The sequence below is a fragment of the Lagopus muta genome, chromosome 6 (genome assembly GCF_023343835.1).
Source record: "Lagopus muta isolate bLagMut1 chromosome 6, bLagMut1 primary, whole genome shotgun sequence".
NCBI classification, from domain to species: domain Eukaryota; kingdom Metazoa; phylum Chordata; class Aves; order Galliformes; family Phasianidae; genus Lagopus; species Lagopus muta.
The window spans coordinates 9,770,279-9,792,714 of NC_064438.1; the positions used below are offsets into that span (position 1 = coordinate 9,770,279).

Below are 22,436 nucleotides of genomic sequence, written 5' to 3' on the forward strand. Positions count from 1 at the left end.
GAAACAAGTTCCAGGAGCATTGTGGAAAAACCCCAGTGAATGCACGAGGCTCCTGCAAATGCAACCAAGGTCACATTTTTTCCTTTTACTTCTAGTTACGTGTGCAACAGGAAAATCATCTTTATGTTTCAGCAGTTGTGGAAGAGACGAATTGCACTTCAGTAACAGGTCTGTTGCAAGAAAAAATGATGAGCTTGGAGTTAAACGTATGTTGATGTTCCAGGGAACACAACACTTGCTAGTGAGATGAGAAAACTATTTGAGTGTACTTGATCAGAAGAAATCATAAAAATAATTATAAAAAAAATATTAATAAGAATATTCCATTGGCAAAAACATCAGTCAGACAATGCAAGTGTTTTCCTAACTGGTTCCTCCTTGTTTGGTTTATGGGAATATAAAACCACTGGCAACAACTTTGTGTCCGGAAGGCCTAACGGCTTGAAGGAGGAGGAATCCCTCTTCCTTTGCATGGATCACATCTGTGCTACTCCAAAGACAATTAAAATGTAATTAAGGCATAGGAAACTTTTAATGTTTGTATAGATGGGAAAAAGTAGACAAATTCTGGGCTGTGCAGTTCTTTTAAACATGAAATACAGGCAATAGACTTCAAAACTAGATGCCAGTTGATTTTTTTTCTGATCTTAATTAGTTATCAGTGAGAGGAAAAATAAAAGTAGGCTGAGGAAATATGAGAAAAATTGGCTGTAGTGTGGGCTGAGGAGGATGCATGTCTTTTGTAGTTGTGTTGTATTTTGGGAGCAAGAAATGAAAGATGGATTGATTGCTTTTGAGAAACATTGCCCCACTGTCTGTTCCCATCTAATAAACATTTAGAAAGTCCACTTCAGTGCAGAGCTGTATGGGAACTGCTGAAGTCATGGCCTGAACCTCTGACTGATCACCTGAGGCGAGCAATGAGTCAGCCAGAGGAGCACAGGTGAAGGCAATTCACCGGTCTAGGAGGGGTGCCAGGCTCTGTGCCTCCTAGACCTATTTAAGAGCTGGCTACCAGTGGGGAAGGATCTCTTCTGGAGATCTGCTCTGCTGAAGTTTTGTAAGTGAGCCCGAGATATGGGTAAGCTTTCTATCTATACTCTTTTTGTTGTCACAATCTGCTTTGCTAAACTCTCTTGTTTATTTTGTAATTGGAGGTCAAGGAGTATGTCACTGTCCTTAGAGAGCATTCCAAATGGTTAATGGTTCCATGGAAGCAGCAGTGCTGGTTTTTGGTTGTGCTGCAGATTGGTGGTCTGCAAGATGCTAGCCTGGATCCTGGCTGTAATGTCTCAGACAATCATGTCTGCACTGAAGTGTTCCCGAGGCAGTCTGATGCTGAAGCAGCACTTGGTGCATTTGTTGTGATTATCAGTGACAGAATTCAGGTTTCCATTGCAGCTAATAGAGATATCACTTTGGTATTTAGGCATAACATAGATGCTAAGTTCTTAGATGCTCTGTGCTGAGATAATGTATCTATACTGTATTCTAATGCTCTCACCTGATGTAATGTGGTTAACGCTGCTTGCCATGCTCTAATGACTCACTGACAATGTTTCTCATTACAGACAGTTATATATTCACTTTAGATTTAAAAAATACACATTTTTACGTACTAACATTGGACAGAAAATGAAGTATGCTTGAATATTTTACCTTGCTTACCTATCAGCCTGCTCTTCCTTCTGATGAAGTTAATAAGAGCAGGAGTTGTTCCTGCACCTCTTATGAACCCAGTATTGCTCGTTATTTCTTTATTTTACAGCAAAATTCCACCTTCTTCATGTGGTGCAGATATGGGGTGAGCTGGGAATTTTTGAGACCCTTTTTGGGAAGATTACTTTGAAAACAGGATAAAATATTCAAACTAGGCCTGATGTTTGCACCATTCCCCTGAGACGGGGTGAGGTTTGCTCCTACAGGTGGACCCGTTGTGGTCACTGCCTGCACTGTGCTGAACTTCTCTCCTGGCAGAGAGGACAACTACAGCTTTCTAACAACATTTCAGGCACCGAATTACTTTTGTAGAAACTCACAGAGCCTAACATGGCTTTGTATGGGATCTAGAAAATGTCACTGTTGAACAATCAGGAGAAAGCAGCAGAACAGTGCTATCTTCAGACACTGAAAATAAAACTGTCATTATAAACTGTGTTATATTAGGAAAGATAAAGAGGTGGTGATGATAGCTATAATTGCAGAAGTGTTCAAAGAATTACAGAATGGCTTGAGTTGGAAGGGACCTCGAGGATTGTCAAGCTCCGACCTCTCAACACGGGCAGGGCTGCCTACTGCTAGATGAAGTATTAGCTCAGATTGCCCAACCTGGCCTTACACACCTCTAGGGACAGAGCATCTACAGCCTGTTCCAGCACCTCATCACTCTCTCAGTAAAGAACTTCCCCCTGACATCTAAATTGTTCTGTAAGTGACAGAATTTAAACAAAACCCTACAGGACATTTTATTCTTCTGTATTAAAAACAAAAACCTCCCCAAAAACAAAACGGCCCCAAACAATATAGAGCTTAGATAAAGTGAAATTCAATTCAGAATTCATCCTGACGTCCCACTCAAACTCTGCATTGCACATAATCACATATAGCTGTAAGTACCTCAGGCACTTGCAGTGCAATATATTAGCACATATGGCTGGGCTTTGGCTTATGACATTTAATAACATGTTAAAAAATCTGTGCAATAAGTGGATGCTGGACACTCCTCTGTTTCATCTTCCCTGTGTTCTCTGAGGGCTTTGGAAACATTGATAAGACAGCTCCTATTCATGTCTGATGTGCTTATGAATATGTCAGCAGTGAAAAATAACATGTTCAGGAAGTTTTACCCTGTGAAGGGCATAGGGCAGTGCACAATCCCCCAGTGCACACCTCCTGTTGTCTTACAGCATGCATGGCCTGGACAACGTGGATGCTTAAATATCATCTCTGGCTAGGTGAGGTTATCTCTGAGTTATTACAGAAAGGATGGATTATCTCCAGGGAACGAAGTTCATAAAGGCTTCCCCGAAGTAATTTTCCCTACTATTCAAGAGAAATGAACGCCTTTATCTTTCTCTTCTAATCATATGTATATATATTTCAAAAACCTTTGCAGTTGCTGACTGGTAGGAGTCTGCTGGGCAAGGAAGTCACAGTGGAGATCTCTTGATGTGGCAGTTTCACCAATTGATTGTAGCTCTTGCATTGTATCTGTTGTTCTTCCCAGCCTGGTAGTGCTGTGCTGTGTTGCATCACAGCAACAGAGCTCTAGCTCTCTGCTAGAGGTGGGGAAGATATCTACGAATCATTCTGCATTTATGGCATTTTTCTACTTCTAAATAACACGTCTGCTTTACAAATAATTTTATGTTGATTGCATTCATCCTTCTCGTTTTGAGTTAAGTTCTCCTGCATTATTAATTCAGTGGCCGGTAATTAAATGATTGGCTGATCAAATTGTTCCCCCAAGAGTACCTGGGTAAGTGCATTGAAGGCTGATTGATTTAACTGGGGTCATGCAGTTTAGCTTTCCAACTCAGCATTACGAAGGATGGGAAACAAAGGAACAGATGGATGGCAGGAGGAAATGACTGCTGAGCTGGGGCTCAGGTTTTCCCTTTGGATCCCCTGCGGTAGAGCATTGCGCAGCTTGGGTGGGCAAGCTGCTGGGCTGGCAAAGTTGGTACCCCTAAAGCAAGGCTGTTAGCTCCCTCTGCTGAGTTGCTGCATGATTTTAGCTGCTGTAAGTGACAGCCACTTTAGCTCCCAGAAGTTCCGGTGTCATTGTGCGTTCTGGTTCTGATGTGGTTTCTGTCCCAGTGATGTAGCTACCTAGCTGTACAGTCTCCTCTAGCTTAAAATCTGTACAGTCCTTTACAAAGATAAATATATGTATTTATAACAGGGAATCAAACTGTAATGTGGCAGATGAGTATAAGCACTTTAGGTAAGACCTCCATAAAGCCATAATAACAGCCATCTGTTTCGCCTTAAGTATCCTGTAGGAAACAGTTAGTGCTTATATATCTTTTGATAGTTCGCTCTCAATCTGGTACTATGGAAAAAGAGGGAAAATAATTTTTTCCCCTGGTTTTCTTTCCTGAAAAAGATGGTGCTTAAATTTCAATAGATGAGAGAGCAAACCTGAAAGTTTTGCTGTATTTTGCTGTCAAATAACCTTTATTTGTATACAGTGTCAAAACATTATGGAGTTTTCCAAAATCGTTATGTGCCAAGACAGAAAGAGAAGATAGAATGCAACTATTAGTGAAGCTATGGCTACGTAAACAGACATTAATGATAAATACACACATAATATTTCTTAAAAGTGCATGGAGTTGCACCAAAGCTGTTGGCTATAAAAGCAGGATTGCAAATATCTGTAGAAAGCATGGAGAAGTTACACAAATCATCCTTACCTTTGTGACCTGTCTGTTCTGTGATTATTGAGCCAGATTCTCATCTAGGGTAACTATCAATACCTCAGAGAAGGACTTGGATCAGCCATTCTCCCATGTGGCAGGAGTGAGGAACCAACTCTGATATGTCTGTAGCCAAAAACAGAACAGATTTGAAACCCCATGTGAAAAAGAATTGGATAAGGGAGCTTGTTTACTGGTGTGTTGGTGTGTTCTTTGTTTTTAGCACTTGTTGATACCTGTTTTGAGGTTGCCTGTATTAGGATATATGGCACTGCACACTTATGAAAGGGGCAGCTTGCAAGAATTTGACAATTTGGGAATGGCCACAGTGCCTGAATTGAAGCTCCTCCTGCCTCCTGAAACGTCCTCACCGATGGTACCACGTGGAGGTTACTGTTGCGTCTGTTATGTGACTTTTTGAATGCTTTTGAAGGTAGTTCAGATTTCCAGCAGCCAAAAGCAGCTAACTTTCTGTCTGTCTGACCTGTACCTGTGCTTATTTTTCAAGTACGTATCACGTGTCTATGCACCTTTCTCATTGCACAGACGGATGGGATTTGCTGTGTTGGGACTTGGGATCTCTTGAATTTGCAGCAGCTCCGCAGGAAAGGTCACAGTCAGCTTGCAACTCCACCTGCAGTTGCCCCTGGTTGTTCCGCGTACCGGGAGGATCCCGGCAAGCTGTTGTGGGCTGCATGTGCCAGCAGATGGAGCTCAAGGATCCCAATTACTACAGAGGCAGCAAAACTAGCGTTGAAGATGCAGGTCAAATTTTTTTCTTTTTCATGCGCTGCTAATATTTGCCCTCTGTCACATCACTTCCCTCCTCTGTGAAGGAATCTGTGAGCAGAAAGTAATAAATGTGGGGCATTTCACAAGATCCAATGGGGCCCTGGGCAGCCTGGTCTAGTATTAAATGGGGAGGTTGGTGGCCCTGCATGTGGCAGGGGGTTGGAGATTCATGATCTTTGAGGTCCCTTCCAACCCTGGACATTCTGTGATTCTGTGATCCAAGAGGTCAGGTTGTATGAAATTTTAGGTTATCTCTTACTGCTGTGTTCTTCTGTCCAAATGATGCTTCCAGAGTCTCGCCCATGGCAGTGATACTGCAGCTCTTCGTGTCATACTGTCACTGTTGTGGCAATTAGTTAGAGGTACTGGCACTTTATAAGCTTATAGTTATGCTCTGTGATGTGAAGGGTGCAAAAATTCCTGTGCACCTTATATTTGGCTTCATATTAGTGACATGAGACTGTATGATGGACTGCAACAGTTCTCATCTTTTATAATTGTTTCCTGTGGTGCTGCTGATGGTAGTGGTGGTGCCTTATTTACTGTGTATGTAACGCCGTATCTATTCAAGACAAAAAATAGCTTTCTGTAGGCCCTAAGATGAGAAGCAGGTACCACAAGATAAATATTTAGATAAATAGAAAGGATATCTAAAGCCATACCTAAAGCATTCCCGTGGACTTCCCTTTAATGCAGACTTGCTCTGGATCTGTTCAAAGCGCAGCTGAGTAGCACAGAGTGAGAGCTTTCTAAATTCCCCTTTCAGATAAAGAAGTTTGGATGTCACATGTCAAATATAATCTGACCTCAGGGGTTTCAACCCAGTCCTTAATAAGCATTTCTCACCCTTGTAAAAACAGTTTGCTTTTGAAACAATGCCCCTTTTCAAGAACTTTAGCTTACTATTATGGCATGAAGGTCAAGACTGTGTTGTTCTGACTGAGATGAGCACAGCAGCTTTCACAGTGGGCAGTGAAACATGTCGCTCTTGTGCTTAACATTTTGAACTAAAAAGATGAAATGCAGCATGAGAAGGTCTCATTTTCTGTGTGAGGCTTTGATGTGTTTTGTCTTTTAGCTTCACTATTGTCAGGTTGGTCTAATATTGAATGCTTACTCTCGTACGATGCCCTTATTTGACAGGACTACTTGCTTCTGCTGGTCTTAAGTTCCCTGGCAAGGTACATAGGCAATTTCAACTTGCACTTTTCAATAGAAGAAACACAGAGACAGGCTGTCAAATGGAACAAACAAATGATGGACCTGTACGTGAACAAGGCAGGTCAGCTCAACCCCTACACAATGGAGGTAAATTGTGGCACAGGCAGGTTGGGAGCAACCACCAGAACAGCTGGAAAAGGTTATACTAAAACCTCTCTGATCTGAATAGGGGGATTACTACAGGTTATACAAAGAGTCTGCACATTGTAAGTGTGCAATTACTTCAGAAGAGCAATCCACCTCTAATTGACCCAAAAAGGCAGTTGGCCAGTCAGGCAGCTGGTTGAGGACAATTGGGCAAACTGCCTTGAAAGCAGACCTGTGTAAGATTAGGTTTTGTATTTTTCTCACCCATCCTGTGCAGAGTGTCCTGCCCATACTCTGAGTGGCTGCAGGAGCTGCTGTTCACCTGCTTTCCTAGGAATGGTGAGCATGCCTGAAATAATGCACTTATTTGGCAGATGTGTTATCAGAACATAAATCTGCAATGTAGAGAAGTCAGAATTGCTCTTGATTCACAAGCTACAGGGGTGAAACATGAAATCTTTCTTTCGTAGCTGACATATAATGTATGATCTCTTCTGCTGGAAGGAGACTGCCGTGACATATCGAAGTTGCTGTCACCTCAGGTCCTGCTTGCTGTGATTCGTTCTTTTCTCAAACTGAAACCTGAAGTCATCTGGATGGGCTGCCTGACAGAATGAGTGAGATGGTTAGGTAACTGGGCTCTTCCCAAACTCTTAGGTGTGGAAAATGTTAAGGGGTGTAAGCATACTTACATACTCCATGCAAGGAGAAGTTCAGCACCCTAAAAGAAGGGTATCACAAGCGATCCAATTTTAGTGAGAAGGTCCTGAAATTGTACCCAAATGGTTTTCCTGAGGTTATGATAGGAGCTAATCTCACTTGCTTTCAAGTTATTGCATGGCTGTCTGACAAACACCCATCTCTTGATGTCTAGGCACTGAAAAACCTTTCTGCAGGGAAAAATAATGATGACTATGCTGGCACACAAGGAATTCAAACTAGTTTAGGGCAGTATAAATGATTCAGCTATTACTTTAATCCTTAAGAGCCCAGTTCCCAAATGGGAGGATGTCTGGGGTGTGACATTAAACCTTTGCAATGTGGCCTATTTGAATCACACTGATTTCAGAGGCTTATTTGGTGTGGTGATAGCAACAGTTGTGTAGAACATTTAAAGCCTTTTGCCTTTGGGTTTTACTAGGAAATCAAACACATTTCAGTCGGGTCCTCCAGATGTTTGTACTCATGCCAGTATTATTGGAAAACTCAGAGAAGAAAGAAACAACAACTGTATTTACTGCTTGAACGTAGCCTTTAATGCTCTAATCTCCAAAGGTGCTGTCTCCTGAGCTGAGAGCTACCTGCATGCATAGGTGTTGCTATGATACTGTGCACCTGCTGGCTTTCCAATGGTGAGAAATTGGGAAAACAAGTCTAGCTGGTTGAAATACAATTAAAAGTGGTGTTCTTGGCAAATGTTAACATTTAAGAACAGTGCTTAGGGATACCAATATTTAAGAATGTTGTACTTTTCAAAAGATAAACTTCTTTGGATCTGAGTTAACGTGATGCCAGAGATGAAGCTACTTCAATGGGCAATTATCATTCAACTTCTTCCAGAGTTTTGTGAACAGACCAGAATTTACAAATCTAAAACTGTGGGCCTGGGTTCACTCTCAGAGTTAGCTACCAAAGGACATCCTGAAATTACAATGACCATCATTTAAATGGAACCCCAGCTGACTTGCAGTAGGTAAGTGTGGCTGTTCGTAGCACATGGGAGACGCGGAAGGGATCAATACAACAGTAGAGTAGAAAGGAGGATGCTTTCCCTATGCTCAGCCAATTACATTTAGCCATCATGTTGGAGTTCTGCTCAATGCAGTGTTTATTTACGTGTCAAATGCTATTTGTAGGCGTAACACAGCTTATTTTAAATGAGTTGAATGTTACAAAGTTAATTTATCATAAAATGAGTAGATTTTTGCAATCTAGATTGTTCTGATTTAGCAGAGAGAGAGACTGGTATCCTTCCATATTTAATGGCGTGTCTGTTTTCATTATGAACTGAATTTGCCAGAAAGTACAGGGTTTAATTTTGATATTAAAAGTATTCTTAGGAAACAGGCAATGACATCCTTCTCTGTTTGCCCATAGAACTCCCATTTATCCAGAGATTAGAGGAAAGGTCGTTTAAGAGTTACTTTACTGAAATGCAGTATATTGGTGATATTAAATGCCATTTGACTAAATCAAGCCATAAATATGTCCTTCAGCTTTACTGCTACTTTATTTCCCTCTCTTACAATAATATAATCATATCCTGATTATATCTCAGTACAAACGTTCAAATTCTTTGGGCATATCTACTTCATAATTGTTTAGTTCCTAATCCTATAAAGCATTCTTCACAGAGTTTTGTTTTATATTATTCGTATAAACACAGAAGTAATGCTTTGCAATACGTTTGTTTTGATATTGTAAAAAGAGAAATATAAATGAAAACAAGACCAAGAAATAGACTTCTAGTCAAGACTGAGGTACAGGGGTTAGATGCAGTATTTTGCTTCTGTCCCTATAGCTGCTTTGTGGTTAAGATATGGCTGTAATTTCTCAGAACGTTGATATTATCCTTACACAAGCAACTCTGTTAAAAAATAATTTAATGAAAAACAAATTTATTTTTGTAATAATGGCATGCAAAAGGCAAACAGTGAGCAGGGTAGACTGCGCCTGGCTGTCTTCCAACATTGGAAACGTGGCAGAAATGTTGTTCTTCCAAAAGCAGATCCTTCTCTTAAAATTCATTATTTAACAGAAACAAGGAAGATTTGTAGATTTGCGTTGGTGCAGCAGTGATTGTAAACCTCCATCTGCCACCCTTAGCCCCTAGAAGACATTGGTGTATTGCATGTTCATTCAGGCCTAGGAGACGCAAGGGGTGTTCAGCGTATTTTGTGGTTTACAAAGAGCAAGGTAAAAGAAAGTATAATTATTAGGCATAGATAGAATTAGAGTAAAAAGCTTTTAACTGCTTTCCAGGAGGACTCACAAACTCAGACTTTACCAGATCTATTTCCACCCAAGTCTCTTCACAGTCTTTTTCTGATTCATCTGGGAGGCTTCCTTATCTGTGCATTGCTCAGTAAGGGGTATGCCATCTGCATATTATTGCAAATTAGAAGATTCATCCATCGACTATCTTAGATGAGAATGGCTTTCCTGCAGGAATTTGTTAAATTGTATAAATTTAATTCTCATATCCCTTCTGGAATATTGAACAAAACTCATTTTATGACTGCAGGGTTTTAAAGCAGAAGGGGCAGTAAACTAATATAATTAATCATTGTGTCATTGCTACAGAATAATGGACTAATTCTCTTCCTAATTTCCAGTTACTTATCACTTAAATCTCACAGGGAAAGCAACGCTGTATAAAAGGTAACAAGGAACAGCCAATTTAAAAAAGTGGGCTGTTTCATCCTCTTAAGGAGGTGCTACAGAACTGGGGAAGCTCTGCCTGTGATTTATTAATTCCATTTGCTCTTTGAGTTTTCGCACGCAGTTAGATATTTTTCAGAGTCTTTCATGTTTACAAAGGAAAAAATAATGTATTTCCTCATATTTGTGTATTAAGTTTTCTTTTTCAGAGATATTCAAGTGTACAGAGTAATTGGCTTGAGTTAAAATGAACCAAACAAGCCACCCAAAGCTCTTTTTAGCTAACGTTTCTTCTTAAAGTCAGCTGTGAAAAAATAAAAAAAAATCCTGCAACTGCAGAACGGGAGTTGTAGTGTAATATGTTGTCCTAACTCAGGGTCACTTGAACTAAATACTTTTGTTTTACTTACAGGCCTGCTTTGCATATTTCTTTCACAACAGAATTCAACTCGACCATTAGAGGCATTCTTACATACGTTTTGCACATATCCAGTTACTGGCTGTGCTGTGAAACTGTGGGCTCTCCAAAGTCTGTGTGGCTGACTTTGCAAGTTCAGGTTTGGTTTGGAGCAGTGAAGATGATCAGTAGAATCATAGAATGACTTGGGTAGAAAGGGACAACCCAAGATTGTCAAGTTGCAACCCCCTGCCACAGGCGGGTCTGCCAACCACTAGATTAAAGTACTAGAGCAAATTGCAAGGAGCCTCATCCAACCTGGCCTCAAACACATCCAATACTTTTTGTATCCCCCACTGGGACTGAAATCTGGATGCTCGCAGAGAGATTCAAGCCTCTTCTGCTAGAATTAATGTAAGAATATCAAGAGGATAAAAGACAGTGAAAGGAATGAAGCACTAGGATGAATCTGTTCAGAGACAGCTGAGGAAGAAGCTGGAAAAAAAAAGAATCACTGAAAAGACTGGATCCTGTGAGGCAGTAGCTGAATACAGGATGAGCTGTTGTAAAGACAGAGTGGGAATCCAGAGGACAGCAGGAAGTGCTTGATTGGTACAGAGGAGCAGCTTTGTCGCAGGTTAGATAGGACTCTGTGGGGTGGGGAGCGTCAGGAGTATCATAAGTGTAGCTAATTGAACTGAACCTAGAGGAACTACCAACATGAATCATTTTTTTTCTTGAACAGGTATTCAGCATCAACTTGTAAGCCAAATTACAACCTAAAAGGATAATTAGTGTATCTGACTCTACTGAAATGTCACAGTTTTAATATTGGCTTGCAGTGAGTCTAGTCTTCTTGAGCAGTGTTGGTTGGAGTTCTCTTTTTTTGGGTCGTTTCCTCTGGTAGTACTTAAACCTTGTGAAGAACTTTCTAAAAGGATCAGAGGAATGGCCTGTTGGATACTATGGAGAATTTTCCTGCATGTCATGTTGCACTGCTAAGCAACCCCCACTCTGTGCTTCTGATCAGGGGAGCCCTGCTGTGACAAGCCTTTCAGGAACAAAATAACGTAATGGGTTGTGCAGGTTTTCATCTAGAACTGGCTTCAGGTATTTAAAAATATTTAAAGTGTTTTAAAGAAAATGCTGGGAAATTCATATCGAAATTGCCATGCGGCAATCAGCTCATGCCAGTTATTTTGTTAGTGAAATGAAATGCAGAACAAGCAAGCTTTCGAGTTTGATTTTGTTTCAGTCTGTCTGGAGAACATGGTGTCAAGTGCCCATTTTTCTTTTAAGAGTAGCCTTAAAGACTTGATTACTCTTTGATCCTAGTATTGTCTTGAAGGTAGTTCAAAGTTATAAGGAGTTATGTATGCTGTATCCTAATGAAATGCTTGTCTGAAATTGTACTGATAGCCTGCTGTGAAAAAATCAATTTGCCATCAGCAAACTGAATGTACTTGATGCTCAATTTAGTTCACCCGAGTATTTCATGTTCTTTCCCTATGGTAAAACAAAAGGGTCCTGAGAATTAATTACAGCACTAGCATCTGCTCGTGGCAGCTTTGCTGATAGACTTCGTAGAAGAAGATAGTTAAAGAGTGAGGGAGATGGAGTGTGAAGTTTTACCAGTGCTATTTCTTATGCAAATACATTTAAATAACAGACCTCTTTTCCTGTACATATTTTTCTTTTTGCAGTGGACTATTCACTTGCATACAAAACCAGAAGATATCAATTGCTTCAAAGTAATTTGTGTTATGCCAATTTTGGTTTATTTTTTGTTTGTTTGTTTGTTTGTTTTTTGTGGTACATACTTCCTATACAATTTTTGGCTGTGCGATGAAGCACTTGTTATCTCTATGCTGGTAATAATAGTTTTTCCTTTAAAGTAAATTTCTAACCTTATTGGAGGTCAATAGATGAATGAGAATCTGCTGAAATTACAGGTTCTTGAGATTCCTGACTGAATCCTGTAGTAGAGTAATTCTGGCCTGCTGTGCCAAGTACACTGTGGAACAACCTTGAATGCTGGACAAGCATATTTTTATGTTGTGCAAAATCTCCATTGGCAGTTTTGTCTTTTTTAGCATTAAAACGATGGTTCACTAATGTGCCACCCCAAGCTGGAATTTTATTCCCTTGAGCATAGGTGGAATGTAACATGAGTACAAGGTGCAGCACAAGCCCACAGGGTATTGGTAATTTTGGGATTTCAATATTCTGTAATTTTGCAACTTAACGTGTATCCAGGTAAATAAATCTTCACTCACCTGATGTAGGAATCAGATCCTGGTTCAGCTGAAAGACCTCAAGGTATAAATTCCCTTTCTTGGAATGCCTGAGAAAGCATGATCTCTCAAACCCAAGAAGAGATACTCATTCTTAACTTCTCTATGTTTTCTGTCACGTTGGGTTTGAAAGGTGTTCATTCATACCACTGTAGTTTGGAGGGAATCATCTTAGGTTTCTGTAGGAGAGTGCCTCAAATTTGGTATTATCATAAAACATGACGTTGCCAGTAATGGTAACAGATTCATTCTCGTTTGCACTGGGGAAAAATTTCAGTTTGTATCATTGTAATAAAAAAGTTTAGTGAAGAAGAACAGGTCCATTGTGTTCAATAACTTGTTACTTGAAAAAGGAAAATGATGATCAGAACTACTGAGAATTCTAAATGCTTCTAATATTTGTTTCATAATTTCTGATAAGCTGTAAGCAGAAATGGCAAAATGGCATATAGTGCTTTCTTGTCTGCAGGTGTAATATGCACCTCTTTGACTTCAGAAAATTTGCTTGTGGACTATTAATTGCTTGTACGTTTTGACTGGTAAGTCATCATCAAAACAAAGACAACCCAAACTCGTTAGATTGAACTTTTTCTTCTTGAAGACATTTGGATAACCTTTATCGTGTCCTTTGCTAACTTTATTCTTTTCTATACATGCTTATAACGTTATCTTTAATGTTTCAGCTTTTATATTGGATACAATTCTTAATTTTATCTCCATTAAATTGCTGTATACCAATGCTTTTAACATTTTAACTCATCTTAAAAAAATGTTGAAGCATTACCTGGCAGTGGCTAAACACAGGAATAGTTAATACTGAAGAGAAAAGGGAAATACTTCAATTATGTTTTCTTAAATTAATACTTTTATAAAACTGTGGTAACATAGTGTGACATTCAATGTCGACAGCTGCGCATCTTACTTCTTTTGTCAACGCATATTTTAACTAAGGGTGAAAGAGTGGGTCTTAGCTACATATTGGTCTATTGAAAAGCATTTCTGTATTTTCTTTGTGTGCTTTATTAGAACATTCTGTGGCATAACATTTATAGTCCTATACGTATATCACAGTTCTTGAGAGAACATATTCTTTGATAGCCATTTGGAGCAAGCATGTACACTAATTAATACCTGTTTGGTCAAATGCTTTGCGTAATTCTTGATTATGTCTAGAGAAAACTCTTGAGAATAAAGGATGGTCTAAGTGAAACAAATATACAGCTGAACTATTAGAAGCCCTGGTAATAAAAAAAAGCACGTATCTAAATGTCAGAACTGGGCTGCACAACTCCATTCTTTTCTGCTTGTCAAAAAAAGAACTACAGTTGTGCAAAGGAGGAGATAATAAATACCAGGAAAGCTAGGAAGTCACTTTTTTTCTAAAGACTGGATTGATCAAATCCTTCGCACCTACGTTTGAGAGAGTAGAATTTGCTTTTTGTATGTAGAAACATTACTGAAATTAGCAATTACTGAAATCATTGTACTCTCACCACTGTATCCCAATTTGCAAGTATTTGTTTAGCATGTATCATAAGTGTGCAGTTTTTAACGGAATAAAGAGATTTTGATTATTTAAGCTTTTTAAGATTGTAATATATATGGACTGTTACACGTTATTATTAAAAATATTCTATTTCATATAGAAAATGCTGGTGTCCTTCAGAGAACAATTTTTTATAAGTTATAATTTTATGAAAATATCTTAATATTATGAAATGTCTTATCTGCTCTGCCTTTCTTTGTCAGTGATTCTCTTAGATTCAAGAAGAGGTGGATTGGAAAAGCAGTGTTCTCTACAATTCCTGAACATAACTCTAAGCAGGATACATGTTTTATATGCTATTTAACAGCATTGAGAGGAGGGAAAAATACATGTTTTATGTTTTCATTACTATGAATTTTCATTGTACATGAGAAGTGTTGTCTTGAAAATAGTCAGGATATGCTTTTATGTATAAGGTGTAGACAGTGAAAACTTTTTTACGTGTGTTATATTTGGTCTGTAAGATGTGTAAAATCTTGTGATCTTCATTATTCACCTGAGAAATACTTGTCAGCAAGAATTACTTTTTGGAATTCTTCAGAAGGAAAGAAATTGTATGTAATTGTAACTACTTTTAATTTCATAAGGAAGGAAATCAATTTAGAAAGTCTTTGGTGTGGGAAAGGCATTTATGATCGTCAAATATTTCATACACTTGGGAGAAAAAGTTTCAAGTTTTGAATCTTATTTATTTTGTTTCCCTGTAAGTTGAGCTGTTTTCATCTGTAGAAGTAGCATATGTTGTGTACAGCATTTTTCATTGCAGATGCTAATTTGCAAAAGTTAAAAATGATGCTCTTCTGCTTTAGTACTCCAGTAGAGCACCCAGGAGCTCCAGAAGCAATTGAATGTCCATTGCCAAGATCGGGGACTGCTGCTACCAGAAGCTTTCAACAAAATATCAAATGAATAAAGAGTAGTGAAGCAGCATATAGCTTTGATTAGTGTAATTTTTATATATATATATAGGTTTTAAATATGAAAAATGAAAGGAATAGAACCTTCACAAGAAAGGAGAATTCATTTAATAAATAATTTACTGTTCAGGAGTGTAGCAACAAACTGTAGTTGAAAGAGTGAAGGATGTTAATTACTTCCCTCTTGCTGTGGCCCACTGTAGTTGACAGTTTTGGTTAATTTCATTCATTTCTGTAACAGCAGCTGTATTTGTTACAGGATTATAGAAATGTTACCTGACCTATGGGGTACAGCTTAGCATGTGGATCATATTGCCTTGTGGATATTTTTCAAACCATCCTTTTTATGGCTGCCTGAAACCACATGAAATCTATTTTGATGCTTGATCAGATAGTTCCAGAAATCACAGAATGACAGAATTGTAGGGGCTGGATGGGACCTCTGGAAATCATCAAGTACATGTTGACTACTGCTGATAACCTACTTCTCCTCCACTTGCTTGGAGAAGGCATCCAAAACATGTTGTTCCAATGCCTGGAATGGAGGTGAGGCTGGCTGGCCTGCAATTTCTCATCTCATCCTTCTTGGACTTTTTGAAGGCTGGAATAATACTGGTTTTCCTTTGGTCCTCAGGCACATCTACTGTTTTCTGTAACCTTTCAAAGACAACAGAGAGCAACTTCTCAGTTGTTTCTGCCAGCTGCCTCAGCACACGTGGTGCATCCTCTCATGGCCCACACGTCTGTGTATGTTGAGTTTGCCTAGATTATTTCTGACCAGATCCACCTCGACTAAGGGGAAATCTTCCTTTCCCCAGACTCTCTCTCTTATCTCCAGGGCCTGGGATTTCTGAGGGGCAGTCTCAGCAGTAAAGACCAAGAAAAGAAGGTGTTCAGTATCTCTGCCTTTTCAGTGTCCTTTGTCACCTGGGCAACCACCTCATTCAGCGCCACATTTTCCTAGTATTCCTTTTGCTACTGACTCAAAGAAACCTTTCTTGTCGTGTAAGCTCCTTGTTGTATAAACTTCTTTCTTTTATAGGCTCCACTGAACAGGAGAAGAGACTATTATCTTTCTTCATGTTAAATGTCAGTGAGAATGGAATATTTTGCTGGAAATAGATCCTATTTAATGTTTCAGAAATATTCTTGAGGTTTATTTTTCAAACCACATCACTGTCCCACCTGGCTCTTCATCACGGTTCTTTATTTATTCCAGTGGCAAAAAGGGTTTTCTTCCATCTTTGAATGGCCTTTATTACTTGTCTTTCTGAAATCTACAAAAGCCAGATACATCACATTGCAAGTTTCAGCTTCTTTCGTAGTAGTAAAAGCAACAACAAAAAAAACCCTTCCTTTCTTCTCTGTTTTCATGCTAGTTTAGCTCATAAGTTTTTTGGATAAATTTTTATCAAACTCAGACTGAGGTCCCAGGGCTGCTGCTGCTTGTTTGCTGCTCTACCTGCCTACAGAAAGACCAACAAAATAGATTTCAGGTTGTTGTTTGCTGCTTTTCTGCTGCTGCAGGTAGGAAATTATTTCAGAACAAATCTTTAATAAGCCATAACAACAGGTGCTTATGGTTTATTGGAGGCTATTTGCCATAGATCAGTGACACAGATAATGTTTATGTAAGAGGGTGCTCTTTTCCTCACCTTCTTTCATTTATAGTAGTTTTTTTGTTTTGTTTTTAGTAAGAAGACAATTTCATATTCGTTATATAGCACACATTTCTGAAATGCTTTTTATCATTACTGGAAAACTTTTAGAGGTCTTTGGATTGCAGGAGTTTGAAACTACTGCATTAAATTTGAAGATTAGTAGACTGTCTTCAAAAGCGAATATAGGAAGGTGTGTTGGATGGGCAAAGTAAAGTAACTGCAAGAATTAACTTTTACTCTTGACATTTCTATTCAGTAAATACAGTTTTACAACAGTGCGTATAATTCATATTTCTCTGTTTGTATTCTTAAATCCTGATAGGTTTCTGCCTTTTACTACTGTTCAAATTGCATGTCGATGGCAGTATAAAAATGAATGACATTTAATTTAGTACCACTGAGTTTTCATTTTCAAGAAAGATCTAAGTAAAACTCATGAATGTGATATATTATACTCTGGAAGATGCTAGGAGTGGTTTTCTGCAGCCTTTTGCTCTCTCCAGAGAGCCAATCTTGGGAATTATAGTTGGTATTTTGAATATTTTTTTTTTTTTGCATCGAGCAGTTAGCACGTGGTTGTGTGCATGCAACAATGTTCAAAATTTCTCTGTCTTTAATTTATAAGAAAAAATGATATGCTCTCAGACCAAGGTAAGAAGGTACAGAACATGCTTGCTTGTTTCTAGAAGGAAACTGAAACAAGGCAGCAGAGATTCTATCAGTTCATTAGAGAAAAGCACGTTTAGTTGCTCATCTTATTTCTAGGTTAGTATACTTGCTGTGTGACTTTGCTTTAGAATGTGACTTATTGTTGTTGAAGCAATCTTTGTGTACTGTAAGATTAATTTTTAATTAGTGCTGCCTTCAGTGCATTCCTTACAGATGAAGTAAAATCTGCAATTACTTGCAGTGATATAGTTTGTTTTAAAGGCATAATGATACAGACGTTTAGCGATAAAATATCTACTACATTCTGCAGAGCAGAATCTTTTTTTTTTTTTTTTTTTTTCTTGGCAGGCACTTATTTTAGCTGATATTTGTTTTGCTTTGGTTTCTATTTGTATCATTTTAATTCCCAAAATGTACATATCTTTTGAAATTCAGATCTTTTGGCAGAAGTATTGAATGACTGAAATGTTTTGGTCAGTACAAGGCTAACTTTACAGGTTAAGATGGCCATACACGTTGTTTATGATGTCTGCATTTTTAAGACTTTTATGCTGAAAACACTGAGTATTAGCACACAGAATACCAAGAGATTTCCTTCAATCGTATCTAAGGCAATTTGTCTTTTATATTTGTTAGATAAGTGGAGTTGGAATAATGTTGAACTAGGTGCCATGACTTTGCAAATTGATTTGTATCTAAACAGTAAAATCAGTAAATGTTTGATTTTACAGGGGGTGTATTGGTGATCAAGGAATATAAATTTTGGCGTGCCTTTGTACAGTGTCTTCCAGTTTTCATTTGAGTATTTTTTTAATAAATGATAGGCCATCCAGGCTACTAATGAAAACGTAGAATAAAAATGCCACCTTGTGGGTGAAATAAATGATGCAGTAGACATGACTGAAAATAACTTGTTTACCAAATAGATTATGTGCATTTGTAACTCATTGCTAGAATTGTAGCTTATATTTTTTTTAGACATTTACAATTATTTGCTGGGTTTACACCCAGGATTTCTGCACAAAGTATCTAAGCAACTGCAATTTGACCCCTTGGCCTTAAGAGTGAAATGACTGTTAAAATTTTTTAAATGTAATTTCATCCATGCTCTTAATTACCATATATTTTTTGCATGGAATTCAATGTATCGTTCCTGATGTGTTAAAGCACAATTTTGATGCAGTTGTTCTAACCTGAGTGAGCAACCAAAATTCATGGTTTTGTAGATATTCCACATGTAAAGATAGAATGATGATGCATTTGGCTTTCTGGAATTCTTCTTGTTACATACTCAGATCACTGTGTTACATGTATTAGCTTATCTGTTTCAGCTTCACATACTGGATTTCTCATAGAAGCTAATTGAATACCAGAGTTCTACAGACATTGGTGCTATGGTTTTTAATCCCTTTCTTGGGCAGGTTTTTATACTACATTCTAGTTTTTTAAGATTTGTTGTTGTTTTATTCAGTTATAACGATCTCTCATCAGTGCTGGGGAACGCAACTGAGGGAAATGATATTAATACTTAAAAAATATGGACCAGCATGAGGTGGGTAAATCAGCTCGTGAGAGCTCTTGACCAAAGGCAATGATGATGCAGAGCTCGGTGTTCATGCTGAGCGCTACTACTCAGATTGGGTCTGTGGGTCCCCCTCTACTCATGGAATTGGAACGAATCAGCCTGTAAACTGTTGACAGAAAGGTATCCAGAGATATGTGATGCTATCCTTTTCGACTTAGTCAATGGTGAGTGAAATGAATAAAGTACTCTACATTTCCACTGGACTATAGAGCAATAGACTAGTGCCAAATAGATAACAGGGTCCTAGCTTGAAGCATTTATAAACAAAGGATAGAAACAAGTTCCATGTGAACACAGCACATGGTTAAGAGGTGCCTTTTGGCTGCAATTCTATTGTTTTATGCAGTAGGCTATCCAGACATTTCCTGGAAAGAAGCTGTAATATTTTGATTTTGTTTTTCATCTAACGGTCATCAAATTAGGTCTTACTTGTAGCATTCTTTCAAAGTTTTGTTTAAATAGTTGTTTGGGTTTTTTCCTTTTTTTTTTTTCTGAGAAATTTCGTGTCTAAGACTATATTGCATTTAAATGTTTCATGCGTGCATCAGAGTCTACTGGAGGTTGCTAAGTTCAAAGAGTGTCTAAAGGATGGGTTAAAGTTTGCCTGTAGATTTCAGGAGAATTGTTAAGGTAACCTTTATAAATACCTAGGCAGATTTTTTCTTTTCAATGACTTAGATACTAATGAGGACTATACAGCTGGAATTAGGCAGGTGGGAGTCCTGTGCAGTTGAACAAGTCCTGGCTGACAATTACTTTCCCCATGTCTGGCATCTCCAAGTATTTAATAGTGGACTGCATTTAGACAAGTGGTGGAAGAACACAGGTGTAAATATGCTTGCGATAACTGCCAGATGCAGCTTTTTGGGATATGACTGCACATCTTTTGAGCACTGCCACACCCTTTGGTTTACAACCTTCACTTACTATTAGTCTGGTGTTTATGTGTATTTGAACATGAATGTAGTGCAAGAAAATCGTATCTTATTTACTGGTTCAAAATATTTTAGTGCAGATATCTATTTCTAATACTCTATGAGAGTGCCTTTGTTGTGAAAGATTGATCTTTCCTGTGGCAGCTTATTATTCTGAATGCAGTACTTTTCTCCCTGTTCAGAATTAGGGGGCGCACAAAATATACTCTGAAATTCATTCAAACCTTTAAAACTTATTATGCCTCGAAGAGACAGATTTAAGATTACTGAGATTTCTGGTTGAAGTATTTCAAGCAGAAATCCATACTCCATTAGGTTTTGTAACATTATGTGACCTTAATTTTCCAGGTATTTTGCCCTTTAAATTGAAGATAGTATTTTAATACTATTTAAGTCTCCTGAAGAGCCTTGTAATAAGGTAGGCTTAAGTTGTGAAATATTTGAAAGAAAAGAAAGATAAAAATTCATTTAGTATTATTTATTTATTTGTGCGTTCATTTAATGAATAGCAACAGGAGGACATGCCTCAAATAATGCACTCAAGTAGGTGATAAAATCTTTGTTTTTGTTTTTGTTTTTATTTTTTTTCTTCAGTGAAGTTGTGCATGAATGCAGTCAGGCATGTTTGTCAAAGGGATGTCTGTCTTGTTTCTGATTATTTTAGGCAAAGCAGTTCTGTGTTCATTGGATTTAGGGTTTTGGCTCTGACATTGCAGCACACTTCAAATGGAATTCTGCCTGGACAAGAGCTGCGGGATTGTGATCCTGGATGAGGGGATGAAGTAGTGTATGAAAGAGCTGTATTGATGTGCTGAGGGAAAAGCTGAAGAAGCCTTTTACAAACGATTCCAGGAAAAGATAGGTGAAAATCTATCATTTTCTTATTAATTAAAGTGTGGTCAGTAATGTTACATCCAAGGCATCTAAGGACACCAAAGCCAGCTTTATGCCCAGCTCCATGGCATGTTAGAACTTGACCTAAGGAGCTACAGCCAAGGTTTGTGGAAACTCCTGATTTTTCTCTCCTGTAATGTGGTCCTTGGGCAGTCAGATAGCTACTAGATATGACAGATGCAAAACATGTTGCATCTGAAAATACCAAAGAAATTGAGAGTAGCACGTAATTGAGATGTATGTGCACTTACACTGCATGTGCAATCGTGCACTTTTACGTGCATGTTTGCACATCTCAAATGTGTGTATCGTGATGGTTACCCTCAGAGGGTTTTTCTAATCTAAAATCCATGTTTTATTCATATTCACCTAAAGTATCAATTGCTGGGTTTTCTGTAACTGTCTACAATGATTGTTACTATACACTGTAACAACTTAACGTAGATTGCCTTATTTAAAGACTTAGATTATTTTGCCAGTAGAAACAAAATACTGTGTCATTTCTGCATACTTGTGTGCAGGTAACTGCCTGGCAGTATATATGAGTGCTATGATGTCAAATGGAATGGCTTGCGATGCGTGTCTTTAGTGCTGAGACATTTTTCAGTTACAGCTTCAGGTTGGGTGTTCTAGCTGCTGAGTGCAGGAAGGAATTTTTAGCGCATCTCAGCAGGCAACCATTAATTAAATTTTGCTTGCCTGAGCTGCTGTCTTGTTCTTGGCTGACAGACGTTGAGATTTTCCCATGCATTTCATTCATTGTTTCCCAATCCCTCAGGCTTATCTGTGTATCTGGTATATTTCCCTGATTTTCTCAAATATATCAGTAATGGCTACTTAATTTGATCTTGTTGGCTGATGGTTTTGGTGGAGTCTGAATACATTTTGCTGACAGGACTTTCAGTTCTGACTTGGAAGCCTCGCAGGTTGCCTGTGATGGTCTCAGATTAGTGGTTTTGTTGTGGCTATCCGAGTGGATCATATAGCAGATTCCAATGTTTAGTTTGTACAGTGAGTACATTGATTAATATCCTTTGACATGGGTGAAAGAGACCTGAAAAGTATTTGTTGGACACCTGGAAGTGCCATGTTGATAACATAACACATCAGTTTACGTTCAGAAGTATTCAGAACTGGGATTAATATAATGCCATTCATGGTAATATAGACTTTTCCTTGAACTGAGAAGAACAAATATGCTTTCAAAGCGTATCACCAGTATCATTGTAGTCACTTGTACAATCTGCAGAGTCACAGTGAAGTGTTACCTCTACTGTAATGAGGGTAATAACAGTGCTATGATCTCTGGTGGTGTTGCATGAAGGCACTGTCAATTTTGATCAAAAATAAACTTCTACATTCTTCACATTCCCTAAAAAAGTAATTGTTTTGGTAAAATACAAGGTGAGAATGCTTCTGTCTATCACTTTACAAGCACAGAACGAACTTAGTTTTTAACTTTGAAGGAATGATATTCTTGTTCTTTTAATTGAAAGGAAGGAACCTTTACCTGTGAAAATTAAATCCTCCACAATTTGCAGTTGCTCTTCAAACTTGTCAACCTGACAGTGAAATTGTGTAATCTGCTAATAGTGTACCTGAAGCTTGTTGCATTTTGGGGGGGGGGAGGGGGGGG

At 38.3% G+C, this 22,436-nt stretch overlaps 1 long non-coding RNA gene across 1 annotated transcript; it reads left to right on the plus strand.

Moving 5' to 3' along the window:
- The first annotated feature begins 1,045 nt into the window (after positions 1–1,045).
- Positions 1,046–14,252, plus strand: LOC125694763 (uncharacterized). The gene is made up of 3 exons (XR_007377697.1): positions 1,046–1,081; positions 8,082–8,214; positions 10,315–14,252. It is a non-coding gene; the product is annotated as an uncharacterized LOC125694763 (long non-coding RNA).
- The last annotated feature ends 8,184 nt before the right edge of the window (positions 14,253–22,436 follow it).